This window comes from Hylobates moloch, unplaced genomic scaffold (genome assembly GCF_009828535.3).
Source record: "Hylobates moloch isolate HMO894 unplaced genomic scaffold, HMol_V3 SCAFFOLD_8, whole genome shotgun sequence".
Lineage (NCBI taxonomy): Eukaryota > Metazoa > Chordata > Mammalia > Primates > Hylobatidae > Hylobates > Hylobates moloch.
The window spans coordinates 21459952-21477185 of NW_026652283.1; the positions used below are offsets into that span (position 1 = coordinate 21459952).

General features: G+C 36.6%; 1 long non-coding RNA gene across 1 annotated transcript in view; it reads left to right on the plus strand.

Moving 5' to 3' along the window:
* The window catches only part of LOC131384127 (uncharacterized), a 36279-nt gene extending 31329 nt beyond the window's left edge, over window positions 1-4950 (plus strand). Inside the window, exon 3 of the long non-coding RNA XR_009214682.1 lies at window positions 4870-4950. This is a non-coding gene — a long non-coding RNA (uncharacterized LOC131384127). The remainder of the gene's footprint in view (window positions 1-4869) is intronic.
* The last annotated feature ends 12284 nt before the right edge of the window (window positions 4951-17234 follow it).

Consider the following 17234-nt stretch of genomic DNA (forward strand, 5'->3'; position numbering starts at 1 on the left):
TTTAGATCTTTAATCCATCTTGAGTTAATTTTTCCATACAGTGAAAGGTAGGGGTCCAGTTTCATTCTTCTGCATATGGCTAGCTAGGTAGCTCATCACTTACTGAATAGGAAGTCCTTTCCCTATTGCTTATTTTTATCTACTTTGTCAAAGATTAGACAGCTGCAGGTGTGTGGCTTTTTTCTTCTTCTGGGTTTTCTATTCTGTTCCATTGGTCTCTGTAACTGTTTTTTGTGCAAGTACCATGTTGTTTTGGTTACAGTAGCCGTATGGTACAGTTTGAATTTGGGTAATGCAATGCCTTTGACTTTTTTCTTTTTGCTTAAGATTGTTTTGGGTATTCAAGCTCCTGTTTTGGTTCCATGTGAATTTTAGAATAGTTTTTTCAAGTTCTGTTAAAAATGACAATATTTTGATAGTAATTGAGTTGAATCTGTAGCTTGCTTTGAGCAGTATGGCCATTTAAAAAATATTGATTATTCCAATCCATGAGCAAGGAATATTTTTTCATTAGTTTGTGTCATCTATGATTTCTTTCACCAGTGTTTTTAGCTCTCCTTGTAGAGATCTATCACCTCCTTGGTTAAATGTATTCCTAGGTATTTTATTTTCTTGTTGGCTTTTGTAAGTGGACTGCATTCTTGCTTTTGCTCTCAGCTTGGACATTAATGATGTATAGAAATGCTACTGAAAAATATCAGTTTCTTAATTTAACACAGCCTAATTGATGAATTTGGTACCTGATCCTGTCAGGTAGATAAGACATTCTATGTCAGTTATTATTTGAACCCTCTTCATTTCCTTGTCTTTCCTCTTGCTGTCTCTTTCTACCTTTTTCCCTCTGACTTCAAGAGTATCATCAGAATTCAGAGGGCTTATAACATACCTAGAACCTAAGAAAAGGGTGTCTGATTTCTAGTCTATTATAGTAGCCACAGATACTGTTCAAATAGGTAGCAGTCACTTGAAGTTGGTGGGGGGGTCTTCTGCATCTGCTGTTTTGTAGGTAAGAGAAGCTTTCCCAAAGCTGAGCAATTTAGTGCATGGGTCTTACCTTTCTAGGCAAACTGTACTATTCTTTGCTCTGGGGCTGCCCATTTCCTCTCAGAGTAGCCACAGACAGGGGCAAAGGGAACTATGGTTTTTAATTCCTTTCCAGTCTGAGGTCCTTCTTCCCTACCTCTCTTACCTTAAACTGGCATCTCTTCTGATTTTTCACAATAGACTGTTAATGTCCCTTGAACACAAAGGCCAAATTATTATCAATCTAAAAACTACCACTCAACCTACAAATTGCCTTACAAACAGCGAAGTAAGAAGAAATAGTTGATTTTATCCTTCTAGTGCAACAAAGAAAGACAATGAACATAACCACTTGGTTTATATGTTAAAAGAGTCTGAACATTCATTTCTTGCTACAAAAATGAAGTAAGATAGTGCAACTTTGAAATGTAAACCTCATATTACAAAGTTCTTTTATGCTGGTTAGTGAGAAGTGCTAATTAACACTCGTGTTTTCAGATTATTACAACTATTAAATTTAGTTGCAGTAATAATAAATTCATCAGTTGCATGAAGACTTTTTATATGAAAGATTTAGAGCAATTACTTTTCATGTCCGCTAAGGATGACAGAAGAGCCCGTGGTCTTAAAGGAAACCAGCAATAGTTTTGCTTATACATAATTAAATGGCCCAAAAGACAAGTCTAGGGTGTCATCATAAGTAAGGAGGAAAAAGAACATAAAGTGGTCATTCTGATGAGTCTCTAAATTTATTTAGAGTGTGACTCAAGCTTGGCACAGTTTGATAGTCTCCTGATACTAGCCTGGATTTAAGAAAAATTATTAAAAACCAGGAAACAAGGCAAAAACATGATTGTATGTCCTTTCAGTATCACTGGAGCATTGCCTAATAGGCCCAGGCAATGAGATGTATGTTTGTTTTACTTACTATTTACTATCGATTAGAACACAGAAACTGCGAAGTTAATTGTTAACTTGTAGCTTTTGGTCCATTAGAAGCAAATGATTTCTGCCAGGTAGAGAAGATCCCAAAGGTTATGGTTGTATTGCCTGGCAGGATACTAACTGGTATCATGTCCAACTTGGCAAGTTCATTTCAACATCCCTTTCCTAACTGACTATATAAACCTTTATTTCTTCAATTCTATGTTTGATGCAGCTTTACTATCTTGCTGGTTCCTTCATTAATGAATTAAATAAATCTTTGATTTGTGCTCATTCAAAATTTGTATGAGAGCCCTGCTTTTAATTTTTTGAGAATTATACTTTAACAGTGGGGAATCAAGAGAACTGATTTTCTGGCAAATTGAGTGTGTGTGTGTGTGTGTGTGTGATGTAAGAATTAGAAATCCACAAAATAGATGTATATATGTCTATGGTTATATTAAAATAGATGACCTCAGAGTAGAGCAGGAGTGGGTAGTGAGAGGCAAACAACAAAAAGAAAAAATGAAAGAAAGAAGTATTGAACAAAAAAATACTGCTTTGACACCTCCCCAATATGCATGATTTTACCCCTTAATATAAAATCACATATTTATGTATATGCATAAATTTGTAGAATGTATGAAACACATATATTTGTAGAACTGTCAAGTGAAAAAGGCAAACAGCAGAGAAAAGAGTGTAAAGTGTATATATTATGATTCAATACTGGAGTAAACACAGAAAATATAAACAAATACCCTGTAGATGTCTATGCTGTATGTGTGTGTATCTTCTATCTATCTATCTATCTATCATCTATCATCTATCTATTATAGATATCTATCTATAGATAGGTAGATGGTTATAAATGACAAGAAAGTTTTGCAAGGAGTCCATACAAATCTATTGGATTTGTAATCAGTTGGAAACCTGACATGAGTGGAGTGGAGAATAGAGTAGGGTGGAGAGGAACGATAATGTCTTCACTTAAATTATCCTTATATTGTTGATTTTGTTAGAAAAAGTGTAAACTTGCTGGAAGACATCAAATAAAAGAATAAAGTGTATATACGTATAAATAAAAAGTTTTTAGAAATAAAATAAAACAGCTCAGCAGTAATTATAACGTAAGTCAGCATTGCTTTGCAACAAGCTGTGGAGTGGGACCCTCTCTGGCCCTCAGTTTCTTCAATTATGAAATGATAAGGAGGGAGTGTTTAAACGCTAATGCATTCAAATTCTATAGTTGGTTGAAAATTGTTTTCTGAGATTTAAATAAACTATGAAATTAACTTTTAAAATGTCAAAAAATAGAAGAAGAATGAATGTACTTAAGTGAAAAACAAAGGAATGAAAGAAGTAAAGAAGTTGGGAAGTTAGGAAGACAGGGAGGGAAGGAGAAAGAAAGGGCCACTTAGAAAATCTTGATTTGGTGTTTTCATCGTTTTGCCAGTTTGTATATAGTTGCTGGAACACAATTACTGTTGTAGCCTCTACTTTGCTTTTGTTCAATTGTCGTTATGGTGGCAAAGCTTTTGCAACAAAGAGTGTGTTTCTTTTTTTTCATGCAAGAATTCACTTCTAAGAAGCAAATTAACTGGTTATTTGGGCATTCATGGACAAAACTTTTTTTTCTGCTAAAGGTTAGGGGAAATCAACATTTTTCCACTAATAAGTGAAATTTCATAACTGACACACACCTAGAGTAATTATTCTCCCACAGTTGTTTTGTGAACTCCCTCCCCCACTCTGTCTTTTTTAATGTGATTTATCCAGTTGAATTATGCTAAATATTTTCAGGATTTTCAAAACATTTAAGTAGCTAATTTTTACACAGCCTATTGGGCATTTGCTGACTCAAATTTCCAAGTTAGATGGCTTTTCCTAGCTGATAATTACTTCAGTAAAAGACAAGTAGAAAACTTAGCTTTTATATTTGGTACTTCCATACATCACAAATAATACCCCATTTTATAGAAAATGAAAGCATTTATTAATTGTGTTAATGGGTAAAAATAGAACCCAAAACTAAAATTAGAAAATTATAGTACACTTGCATACACTTTTACGCTGGCATATTAAGTGGATCACGTCATATTTTTATCTACAGTTTTACCCAGATTTCTGGAATACAATGCATTTTTCCTTTGATTTAAGGGTTAAAACTAAGGATGAACAGATGCTACTGGTAATTTCAACACCATCACCCAAGTTCCAGATGTCTCCTTTCAGATACATGCCAAAATTAAATACAGATTTCGCTAAAACATACAAGCTATTCTTTTAATCTGCAAGCATTTCTAGTTCTTACTAATAAGTTCTTCCATCTTTAATCCACCTTCTACTAATCGTCCACTTATAGCAGCACTCTCCATTGACCCAGCGATTAAACCCTCAACAGTTAATCCAAGATTCAAACACCTAGAGCAACAGGGTTTTCGTTGTTGTTGTTGTTGCTTTTAATACTTTACTAATTCTTAGTAAAGTCTTCCAATTCATTTTCCATTTTCCTGGTGGGAAAAGAGAAAGCAATTCATTGCCAAAAGCATTCCATATTGGATACTAAACGAAGTCAGGTAGCAGCTGTCTAATCTAAACTTTGGTGGATAATTAGCAAATCCAATATCCAAAAGAAACAGGTAGTTGTTGTGATTCATGAATTTGTTGCCAGGGCAGATATTTTACAGCTCAAATATCTTTCCCCAAAGAAGGAAGCTACCTAGAGCTTTGAGCAGTAAAATACTGTTTTCTCCCTATTTAAAGAGAATTGCTGTTTACTTTGGGGATGTTCTTGGCATTCAGCTACTTTTTTCTTCCTCTTCTTCATATTTTTTCTTGATGATGTTCAGAAAACCTATGAAGTATAAAACTTTATTCAGGCAGAAATTCCAACTATTCATCATTGCTTTGATTCATCAGAGTCCAGGAGGACACTGTGGACTGGAATCCTGTGATTTGCAAAGAGGAGTCACTAACACATTGGGACACCGTAACACGAGGTAAAAACATTTTGTCTATTTGAAGTCGATTTAAGATAGAGCTTTCCAAATGAGAGAAATCTAACAAAGCACTCCTTCCAAAGACAAAAAAATGAAGTAAGGTTTTTGCATCATGCTTTTGGATATTTACTCCACTGCATGCTTCCCACTTCTATTCCAATTTTCTGGTCTCTCTCACATGCCCAGTTCTCTTGGCACACACTTTCTTCTCTCCTTACACCACCCTGGCTTTCCTACCCTGCCTAAGCTGTGATACTACCTTATCCTTTAAGACACTTTTCTGTCTTTTCTGGTCTGATAAATGCATCTGTATGTACATATCATTAGAAAGAAATGCCCCTTTGGAACTTTTAATCATTCTGGTCAGTTTTAAATACAAACATGAGAAAATGTTATACAAATTTCAGACTTTCTAAAAAAAGAAACTTGATGTCCAGGATTGAAGGGGTTTCTCCCATCCAGAGATGGAACTCTTTCTCTCTGGCCATTGCTTTTGGAGCCCTGGATAGTTCCCTCCTAAGTCTTATATCCTCTCCAGAGGGCCTTCATATTGCTTGAAGTTCAAAGCAAGTAAGGAAACAGCTTCTGTTTTGTTTTCTCTTTGCCATCTTTTCCTAAAATTGACACCATTTTTAATGTCTTGGTAAATATATGTAACATAGTGTGTGGAAAGAAATACGGAGTGGAGAAGAGGCAGGTTGAATGACATGAGTGATTCAAAAATAGTAAAAGAGAGAAAAAAGACATTTTCTAAAATGTGATCTTGGATCTTCAATGGACAAATATTTTTAAAATCCTAGTTTACTTTTTGTGGAATAGAATCTAAAGGATAAACCAATTTCCAAATAATATGCCAAAATAGAAAAATTACCATACCAAATAGAAGCCAGTCAAATTGAACATTTAATTCTATAATTACAAAATATGTATTATATTTGCTTTTCTTCATGTTTGAAGAAACTCCTGTTGGAAAATTGGATACACTGAGATAAGAACAAGAACAACAGTGAGACATCTAACATTTATTAAGTGCTTACTATGCACAAGGCATAATTATTTTCCTTTTTATTTTGAAAAATTTTAAAGTTACAAAAGAATTGAAAGAAAACATGTTCATAAAATCAAAAAGTCTTAGCAACTAATACCAGCATTCCTCTTAAGGAGAATTTTTTTCTTTTTTTAGTTTGTGTTTTTTGGTGGAGGTTTCAGAATATTATAACTACCTTGAGAACATGATATAAAGAGGAAAAAGGCAAAGAGGGAAGAAGTGGGGGGTGGCGGTGAGAAGAGAGAGAGAGAGAGCAGGCTTCCATGAAAATATCAAGAAGAATGGTAGAAGTAAGAAAGAATGAAGAGAAATGAAGGGACACTGAGGGAAAAAAAGAATTGACCAAACCATAAAGTAGAATTAAAGTAAGAATTTAAAAAATGAGGTTGTCTAATATCCAATTTAACCTGTTTGGATACAACAGGCATTTTTGTTATTATTAAATCAGAGGCAGGCCAGAGGTCAATATCTTTCCTTGAAATTATGAAATAACATGGCCTTTGAAGTTAGAGAGTCCTGAGTTCCAGTCTCATATTCCAATTCTTGACTTCTTATAAGTCATGTCACCATGATCAGGTTGCTCAGTTTCTGTAAGTTTATTTCCTTAGATGTATACAAGTGAAATCACATTTTATAATAATTCTAATAAGTGACAGGCATCAAGTGACATCTGCTCTATGGCAAGTATTCAATAAATATTCATTCCCTTTCTGTTATTTTGTATTCTGTATAATTCAGGTGAATCGAAGCCCAGTGAAGGGTTTCCTTGTGGGGTGCAGAGTCAAGTGAAAGTACTGGAGGAGTGTATGAATTAAGTTTTTCAAGGACTTTGATGTTTCAAAAGTGTAAAAAATATAAAATTCATCAAAATTTGGTGCCAGATCTAGTTTTATAAATTATTAATTAACAGCAACTATAATACTATTGTTATAGTCCTGCCAATGCACCATAGTGTAGCAGTCCCTCATTGTAAGGTATCACCTGGAATTCTTTGTCTCGTGACCAAGAGAATTAAGAAGCATCAACACAAAGTGTGAGGTTGGAGCAAAAGTTTAATAAGTGAAAGAAGAAAGCTCTCCACCATGGAGAGGGGGTCCAGAAGAGGGTTGCTGTTTTTACAGTTTAATGGAAAGGCTTTTATAAGAAACCCATGAGAGGGCTCAGTGTCTCATTTGCATAAGGTGTAAATTTCTGGTAGCTCCAACCTGTCCTCGTAATGCACATGCTGGCCGTTGGCTTGAGTTACTTCATATTGCTTTCTTCTTCTCACTGTGCACGTGTCAGAGGATGGAATTTTTTGACTTACCCAGGCATTGCAAGCATGTCTGGGTAAGTCACCTGTGAAGGCTTTCTTATCTGTGAAGCTATAGGCATGTCTTAGGCAAGCCCCCCTGTGCAAGTTCCCCTATCTGTGCCTGCAGGCTGTTCTTTCGTTGGAAAGAATTCAATTGAGGATCCACCCTGACTTCCTGCTGCACCAGTTTCTTCCTCCTCCTCTCTCACTATTAATATGTAAATCATATTATATAGACTTCATTTATTATTATTTTCCTAACTCTTTATTTTTGGAAGAATTTTAACTCTACAGAAAAGTTGAAAGAAAAGTACTCTTCCTTTATATGTCCTTATATATTTCTCTAGATCAGTGGTTCTCAACTAGGGGTGATTTTGCCTCCCAGGGGACATTCAGCAATGTCTGGAGACATTTTTGGTAGTCACAATTGAGGGTGCTACTTGCATTTGGTCGGCAGAGGCCATGAGTGCTAACAAATATCCTGCAATTCACAGAACAGCCTCCTCCTACAACAGAGAATTAAAACAATGTCAGTAGTCCTGAAGTTCAGAAACTCAGATTTAGATTCACTCATATAGTCTTTCTCTATTAGGTTAAACCATATACAATTGTTGATATACAACTATTTTAGATGTGAAACAATGTCAATTTCAAATGAAACATTTTACACATTTGCAGCACTTTTGATATTTGTTTGTGTGTATTCAATCTATTTTTGCTGAACCATTTTAAAGTAAGTTACAGACATATTTCACTCTTAAGTACTTTAGCATTTATCTAAGAACAAAGTTTCCTACATAAGTGCAACATAATTATCAAAATCAAGATATTTAGGATAAATAAAATTACAGTTAATAGGCCATATTACAACGTTCCCAACTGTCCCCCCAAATGTCACTTACAGTCCCTCCCTACTTCCAATCCAGTACTCAGTTTGTCTCATTATTGGTAGGACTATTCTTAATGAAAAACTTTACTGGGATCCCAAAATTGAGAAGTTTTCGTATTTGCAGAAGTTGTAAAACTAGAAGTGCCAAGCAGATGGAGATGACAGAAAGATCTTAAAAGGTTATTTAAGTGGGCTGACAAGTGGCAGATGAATTTTAATGCAGACAAGGGTGAGATAATACTCCTAAGGATTATTTTGCATTTGGATTTCAAAAACCCTAATTAAACTTCTTAATTTTTTCCTTTTTTAACTGAGAGTTTTGTACCAAGGCTACTTAAAGAACAAGGACAAAAGAAGTCTTTAAAAGATTACTCATTCCTCTCTCCAGCTCTATTTGTTCAGAAAATTAACACCAGAAGAGGAAGCTGTGTAAAGGAGGGAACTTACGCCTGTTTTAGCTGGTTCTTGACGTGATAAATTCCAATTCCGATAGCTAATATTACAAACCCGTACAGTTTTCCTAGGCTCAGAGGTGAATGAATGGAACACTTGAGCATAATCAGTGAGACGGATCTGTATGTGTTGGCCTACTTAAGGTTTGTATTCTCTCAGTTGAATGTAGCCTGAATTATTAACTGATAGGTGTTGATCTATCCATTCTAGCTGTTAAACTCTTACCAAAGATGGGGGTCTTGTCTTCCCCCATCAGTGTGTGGGTCTTCCATTTTCTCTCTAATTTAGGCTTCTGGCATTGACAGCAAGTTTTCTTTTAGTATTTCGGATAATTTCTTAATAGCTCTCCCATCCACACCAACCACTGGAAATAGCATTTCTAACAAAGGCTCTTTTATCATCTTAGTTTGCATAGTATGCATATATGTATATATGTATTCTATGAAAACATTTTAGGTGTACATATATACTATAATATAAATACATTTCTATTTTTTGGTTATCTAAAAATAAACCACACTCATAAGCAGCATTTTTTATGGTCTTTCAAATTTACCATTACAAAATATTATAGGTAAAGGCCAATACAATTTAATGGGGAAAAAGAAGAGTTTTTTATTTTTATTTTTATTTATTTATTTTTTTTGAGATGGAGTCTCGCTCTGTCGCCCAGGCTGGAGTGCAGTGGCGCAATCTCGGATCACTGCAAGCTTCGCCTCCCAGGTTCACGCCAGTCTTCTGCCTCAGCCTCTCTGAGTAGCTGGACTACTGGCACCCACCACCACGCCCGGCTAATTTTTTGTATTTTTTTTAGTAGAGTCAGGGTTTCACCGTGGTCTCAATCTCCTGACCTCGTGATCCACCCGCCTCGGCCTCCCAAAGTGCTGGGATTACAAGCGTGAGCCACTGTGCCCGGCCAAGAAGAGTTTTTTAAACAAATTGTGCTGGGACAACTGAATATCTAATGCAAAAGCACAAATTTGGACCCCTACCTTATACCATAGATAAACGTTAATTCAGAGTGGGTCACAGACTTAAATGTAAGAGCTAAAATGATAAAGACCTTAGACAAACATACAGGAGTACATCTTCATAATCTTGGGTTAGGTAATAATTTATTTGATGTGATACCAAAAGCACAGGTGATAAAAGGGGAGAGTGATAATTTGGACCTCATTAAAATTTAAAACACTTTTGCTTCAAGGAATACCATCAAGAAAGTGAAAAGATGATCAATGTAATGAAAGAAAATATTTGCATATTGTATATCTGATAAGAGACTTATATCCAGAATATATAAAGAATTATTGGCTAGGCAAGCTGCCAATGACTTTCTTCACAGAATTGGAAAAAACTACTTTAAAGTTCATATGGAACCAAAAAAGAGCCCACATTGCCAAGTCAATCCTAAGCCAAAAGAACAAAGCTGGAGGTATCACTCTACCTGACTTCAAACTATACTACAAGGCTACAGTAACCAAAACAGCATGGTACTGGTACCAAAACAGAGATATAGACCAATGGAACAGAACAGAGCCCTCAGAAATAATACCACACATCTACAACCATCTGATCTTTGACAAACCTGACAAAAACAAGAAATGGGGAAAGGATTCCCTGTTTAATAAATGGTGCTGGGAAAACTGGCTTGCCATATGTAGAAAGCTGAAACTGGATCCCTTCCTTACACCTTATACAAAAATTAATTCAAGATGGATTAAAGACTTAAATGTTAGACCTAAAACCATAAAAACCCTAGAAGAAAACCTAGGCAATACCATTGAGGACATAGGCATGGGCAAGGACTTCATGTCTAAAACACCAAAAGCAATGGCAACAAAAGCCAAAATTGACAAATGGGATCTAATTAAAGAGCAAAAGAAACTACCATCAGAGTGAACAGGCAACCTACAGAATGGGAGAACATTTTTGCAATCTACTCATCTGACAAAGGGCTAATATCCAGAATCTACAAAGAACTCAAACAAATTGACAAGAAAAAGACAAACAACCCCATCAAAAAGTGGGCAAAGGATATGAACAGACACTTCTAAAAAGAAGACATTTATGCATCCAACAGACACATGAAAAAATGCTCATCATCACTGGCCATCAGAGAAATGCAAATCAAAACCACAACTAGATACCATCTCACACCAGTTAGAATGGCCATCATTAAAAAGTCAGGAAACAACAGGTACTGGAGAGGATGTGGAGAAATAGGAAAACTTTTACACTGTTGGTGGGACTGTAAACTAGTTCAACCATTGTGGAAGACAGTGTGGCGATTCCTCAGGGATCTAGAACTAGAAATACCATTTGACCCAGCAATCCCATTACTGGGTATATACCCAAAGGATTATAAATCATGCTGCTATAAAGACACATGCACACGTATGTTTATTGCGGCAGTATTCACAATAGCAAAGAGTTGGAACCAACCCAAATGTCCAACGACAATAGACTGGATTAAGAAAATGTGGCACATATACACCATGGAATACTATGCAGCCATAAAAAATGATGAGTTCATGTCCTTTGTAGGGACATGGATGAAGCTGGAAACCATCATTCTCAGCAAACTATCGCAAGAACAAAAAACCAAACACCGCATGTTCTCACTCATAGGTGGGAATTGAACAATGAGAACACTTGGACACAGGAAGGGGAACATCACACACCAGGCCTGTTGTGGAGTGGGGGGAGGGGGGAGGGATAGCATTAGGAGATATACCTAATGTAAATGATGAGTTAATGGGTGCAGCACACCAACATGGCACATGTCTACATATGTAACAAACCTGCACGTTGTGCACATGTACCCTAGAACTTAAAGTGTAATTTAAAAAAAAAAAGAATTTTTGGCTAGGCGTGGTGGCTCACACCCATAATTCCAACACTTTGGGAGGCCAAGGTGGGTGGATCACCTGAGGTCAGGAGTTCGAGACCAGCCTGGCCAACATGGTGAAACCCCGTCTCTACCAAAAAACAAAATTTAGCCAGGCGTGATGTTGGGTACCTGTAATTCCAGCTACTTGGGAGGCTGAGACAGGAGAATCACTTGAACCTGGGAGGCAGAGGTTGCAGTGAGCTGAGACCACGCCATTGCACTCAGCCTGGGCAACAAGAGCGAAACTCCATCTCAAAAAAAAAAAAAAAAGAGAGAATTATTACAGCTAAACAATAAGAAGTCAGGGGCTGTTTCAGCAAGGTGGTGGAAAAGGAATTCTCCAGTTCCACTTCCCCCAACAGAAATCCAGCTAGAAACTATCCACAGACAAGAATACCCTAGTGAATATCTTAGAACTCAGGAGTAAGGCTGGGATACCTCCACTGATGACAGAACTGAGAACAGCAGCACATAAATGTTAAGAGGAGCAACTTTGATTTCACTTTGACCATACTGCCCCTCCCTCAATCCAGCACAGCAGTTTGCTGGGACTCCACTGTTTTTACAGAAGGAGAGAGTTGAAGGTGAACATTCAGTTTCCCTACCAGTCTGGGACCCTTCTCAGGAGGTACTTTCTTGTCTCCCTCCCACATACATAGGGAACATTGGTGGTACAAGCAGCACTAGACCACCTGGGGTCAGTTAGAATCAAAGTACAGGGATGGTGCTCACAGAAACTAATGCAAGGATATTGGCAGTTGCTTGGCATTCCAGTCAGTTGGAGGCATAACATCAGAGAGGCTAGCCAACAATATTGTGTTGCAGGAAGCACAGCTGATGGTTCTCCCAGGCCGGAATCCTTGACTGCTACTACACCCAGCCCTAGCACTCTCCTGGAAACTTCCCCAGGCCATACATAAGATAGGGGCAAGTCAGTGATTATTTGCACAAGGAGCCTCTAGTATTGCCTGGTCTCAGTTGCCAAGCTTCAACCCAGCCAAGCCCTAGTGAGCTCCTCAACCCTTCCCTAGCCTGGAAAACAGGGGGAAAGTGTTGATTAGCCATGGAGGAAGCATCTGGCCCTGCCCAAGCTCAGTGGCCAAGTGGCTAAAATATCAAGCCTTGATGATCTGCTTAAGGTTACCTAGAAAAGGAAGCAAGCCCTCCATGTATCTGTGGAGCATAGCCTCTGCCCTACCCACCCTGAGTGGTTGAGTAGCAATCCCAGAGATCTTGATCTGCCTTGGAGTCCAGCACATGGCCCTACCAAACTACAGATCTCAAATGATAGTACTGGCTGCCCAGGGAAGAAAACCTACAATATAGCCTGATCAGGGGTGATAGCAGATCCTAGATAGTAGCTCTGCCTCACTGCAAGAGTTCAGCCTGTGATTTCACCAGACTGTGGAGCACAGCCCTGCACTTCCACTTGACCCAGAACATAGTTAGCAGCTCATCCTAATTAGAGAGCACCACAGCAAAGTCTGTCTGTCTGGGTTTGCCACCAACTGGCTCAATTAGAATTACAGGCTAGACTAAATAGTGAATGTCTACTGCTATCAAAGGCTAGAAGAGGTGTCTGTTTCCTCAAATATGCAGGCAACAACAGAAAGACACATAATAAAAAATTAGGACAATACAGCACCACCGAAAGAAACTAATAAACCTCTAATAATAGACTCTAAAGAAAAGGAGATCTATGAAATGACTGACAAAGTATTCAAAATAATCCTCTTAAAGAAGTTCAGGGAACTATAGGAAAATGCAGATAGAAAATTAAATAAAATTGCAAAACAATTCATTAACAAAAAGAGAAGTTTGACAAAGAAATAAAAACAATTAAAAACCTAAATAGAAATGTTAGAGGCAAAGAATACAATCATTGAACTGAAAAATTTAATAGATTCAAGAGCAGACCTGATCAAGCAGAAGAAAGCATCAGTGAACTAGAAGATGGGATGTTTAAAATTATTTAGTCAGAGGGGTCAAAAGAAGAAAAAGAATAAAAAAAGAAAAGATCTCATGGGAATTATGAGACAACATCAAGAGAACTAACCTATGCATAAAAAGAGTCACTAAAACAACAGAGAAAAAATACCAGAAAAAGAAGATGACAACATCCAGGTACAGAAAGTTCAGAGGTCTCCAATCAAATTCAACTCAAAGAGAAATTTAAAAAGATACATCATGATCAAATTATCAAAAGACAAAGACAAAGAAAGAATACTGAAAGCAGCAATAGATAAGAAACACAATCACATTTAAAGAAGTCCCAATATCAGAGGATTTCTCAGCAGAAACACTGGAGGCCAGGAGAGAGTGGGATGATAGATTCAAAATGCTGAAGGAAAGAAACTTAGCAGCAAAGAATACTTTGCCTGGCAAAGCTGTCATTCAAAAATGAGGGACAAATAAAAACTCACCCAGATAATCAAAAGCTAAGACAATTCATCACCATTAGGCCCATACAACAGGAATTGCTAAGGAAGTTTTTTAAGTTGAAATGAGCAGCCGATAACTAATAATGTAAAACAAATGAAAATTTAAAAAACTGGCCCAGCGTGGTGGCTCACACCTGTAATCCCAGCCCTCTGGGAGGCCGAGGCGGGTGGATCACGAGGTCAGGAGATTGACACCATCCTGGCTAACACGGTGAAACCCCGTCTCTACTAAAAATACAAGAAAAATTAGCCAGGCGTGGTGGCGGGGGCCTGTAGTCCCAGCTACTCGGGAGGCTGAGGCAGGAGAATGGTGGGAACCCGGGAAGCGGAGCTTGCAGTGAGCCGAGATTGCGCCACTGCACTCTAGCGAGACTCCGTCTCAAAAAAAAAAAAAAAACTAAATGGCATATGGAATACATAGTCATATTCAGAATACTTTAAAACTATAAGCATGGTGTGTATAACAATTTTATTTTTACTAGTAGGGTTAAAAAGATAAAACTATTAAAAACAACTGTAGTTATAATACATTGTTAAGTATGATGCTAGGAAAGTTGAATATTCACATGCAGAATAATGAAACTAGACTCCTATCTGTCAGAATATACAAAAAAAACCTCTAAATTGATTAAAGACTGAAATGTAAGACCCAAAACTATGAAACTACTAGAAGAAAACACAGGGGAAATGCTTCATTACATTGGACGGGGCTAGAATATATTTTATATATATGCAATTGACCATTGAACAACATGGGGGGAGTTAGGGGTACTGACTCCTTATGCAGCAGAAAAATTTGTATAGCTTTTGACTCTGCCAAAACTTAACTACTAATAGCCTACTCTTGACTAGAAGCCTTACTGATAACACACACAGTCAATTAACACATATTTTATGTTATATGTATTATATACTATATTCTTAGAATGAATCAAGCTAGAGAAAATAAAATCTTATTAAGAAATTCATAAGAGAGAGAAAATATATTTATTCACTAAGTGAAAGGTCTTCATCCTCATTATCTTCATCTTGAGTAGGCTGAGGGGGAGAAATAAGAGGAGGGATTGGTCTTGCTGTGATTTCAGGGTGGCAGAGGCAAAAGAAGATCCTTGTATAACTGTCTCTGCACAGTTCAAATGTGGTTTAAGGGGCAACTGGACATTGGAATACTATTCAGCCATAAAACAGAATGAAATACTATAATTTGTAGTTACATGAATGAAGCTGGATGACATTATATTAAGTGAAATAAGCCAGGCACAAAAAGATAAATAGTGCCAGTTCTCATTCACACATAGAATTTAGGAAAGTTGATCTCATAGAAGTAAAGAGTAGAGTAGTGATTGCCAGAGGCTGGTGAGGGTAGGGAGGAGGGAAGAATGAAAAGAGGTTGGTCAAAAAATGTGAAGTTATAGTTTGACAGAAAGAATAAGTTATGGTGTTCTGTTGCACAATAGGGCAACTGTAGAAAAAAGTAATGTATTGCATATTTCAAGAGAGCTAAGAGAGAGGATTTTGAAAGCCATCACCATGAAGAAATAACAAATGTTTAAAGTGATAGATATGCTAATTACCCTGATATAATCATCATACAATATATGCATGTATTGAAACAGCTCACTGTAGTACATATATATTATAGTTATTATGTGTCAATTGTAAGTAAAACAAAAATAAATTGTTAAGAAATACAAATTATAAGAAAGTAAATTTTGACAGTAAAGCATAAAAGGTGGGGGGAAGGAGTGAAACTGTAGAGTTCTGTTTGCAATTAAAGTTAAGTTCTTAACAGCTTAAAATAAGCTATTTGAAATTTAATTTTTTTTTTTTTTTTTTTTTTTTTTTTTTGAGACAGAGTCTACTGCTCTGTCACCCAGTCTGGAGTGCAGTGGCATGATCTCGGCTCACTGCAACTGCCTCCCAGGTTCAAGTGATTCTCCTGCCTCAGCCTCCCAAGTAGCTGGGATTACAGGTGCATGCCACCATGCCTGGCTGATTTTTTGTATTTTTAATATAGATGGGGTTTCACCATGTTAGCCAGGACAGTCTCAATCTCCTGACCTGGTGATTCACTCGCCTTGGCCTCCCAAAGTGCTGGGATTACAGGCGTGAGCCACTGCACCCAAGCTTAAGATGTTTTATATAAGCCTCATGTTAACTACAAAGCAAAAACCTAAGGTAGATGCATAAAATATAAAAAAGATTTAAAGCAGATCACCACAGAAACCATCAGACTACAAGACAGTGAGAGGAAGAAAAAACAAAGAATCTACAAAACAACCAGAGAACAAATTACACAATGGCAGTTGCAAGTTCTTACCTATCAATAATTACTTTGAATCTAAATGGATTAAATTCTTCAGTCAAAAGACATAGAGTGGCTGAATGGATTTTTTAAAAAAAGGACAAAAAAAAAAAAAAAAAAAAAAAAAAAAAAAAAAAAAAAAAAAAAAAACCCAGAAGCTCCAACCATATGCTGCCTACAAGAGACTCACTTCACTAGTAAGGATACACATAGACTAAAAGTGAAGGGATAAAAAAAGATATTCCATGAAACTGAAAACCAAAAGAGAGCAGTGATAGCTATACTTATATCAGATAAAATAGATTTTAAGTAAAAAAAAAAAAAAACTATAAAAAGATAAAGAAGGCCATTATGTAATGATAAAGGGATCAATCATCAAGAAGAAACAACAATTGTAAATAAATACATACCCTGACATTGGCAGACCTAAGTGTATAAATTATTAAATGCTCTGAAAGGAGAGATAGATTGCAATACAGTAATAGTTGGGCACCTCAGTACTCCATTTATAACAATGGACAGATCGTCTAGAAAAAAATCAATAAGAAACACTGGACTTGAATTATACTTTAGATCAAATGAACCTAACAGATATATATAGAACATTCAATTCAACAGCAACAGAATACATTTTCTTATCAAGTGCAGACAGAACATTCTTCAGGCTAGATTATGTTAGGCCACAAATCCAGTCTTAACAAATTTAAAAGGACTGAAATTATGTGATGTATATTTTCTGATCACATGTCATGAAACTAGAAATCAATAACAGGAGAAATCTTGGAAAATTTACAAATATATGGAGATTAAATAACATGCTTCTACATAACCAATGAGTCAAAGAAGAAATGAAAAAGGAAATAAATAATACCTCAAGACAAATAAAAATGAAAACACAGCATGCCAAAACTTATGGGATGCAGCAAAAGGATTCCTAAGAAGGAAATTTATAGCAATAAATGCCA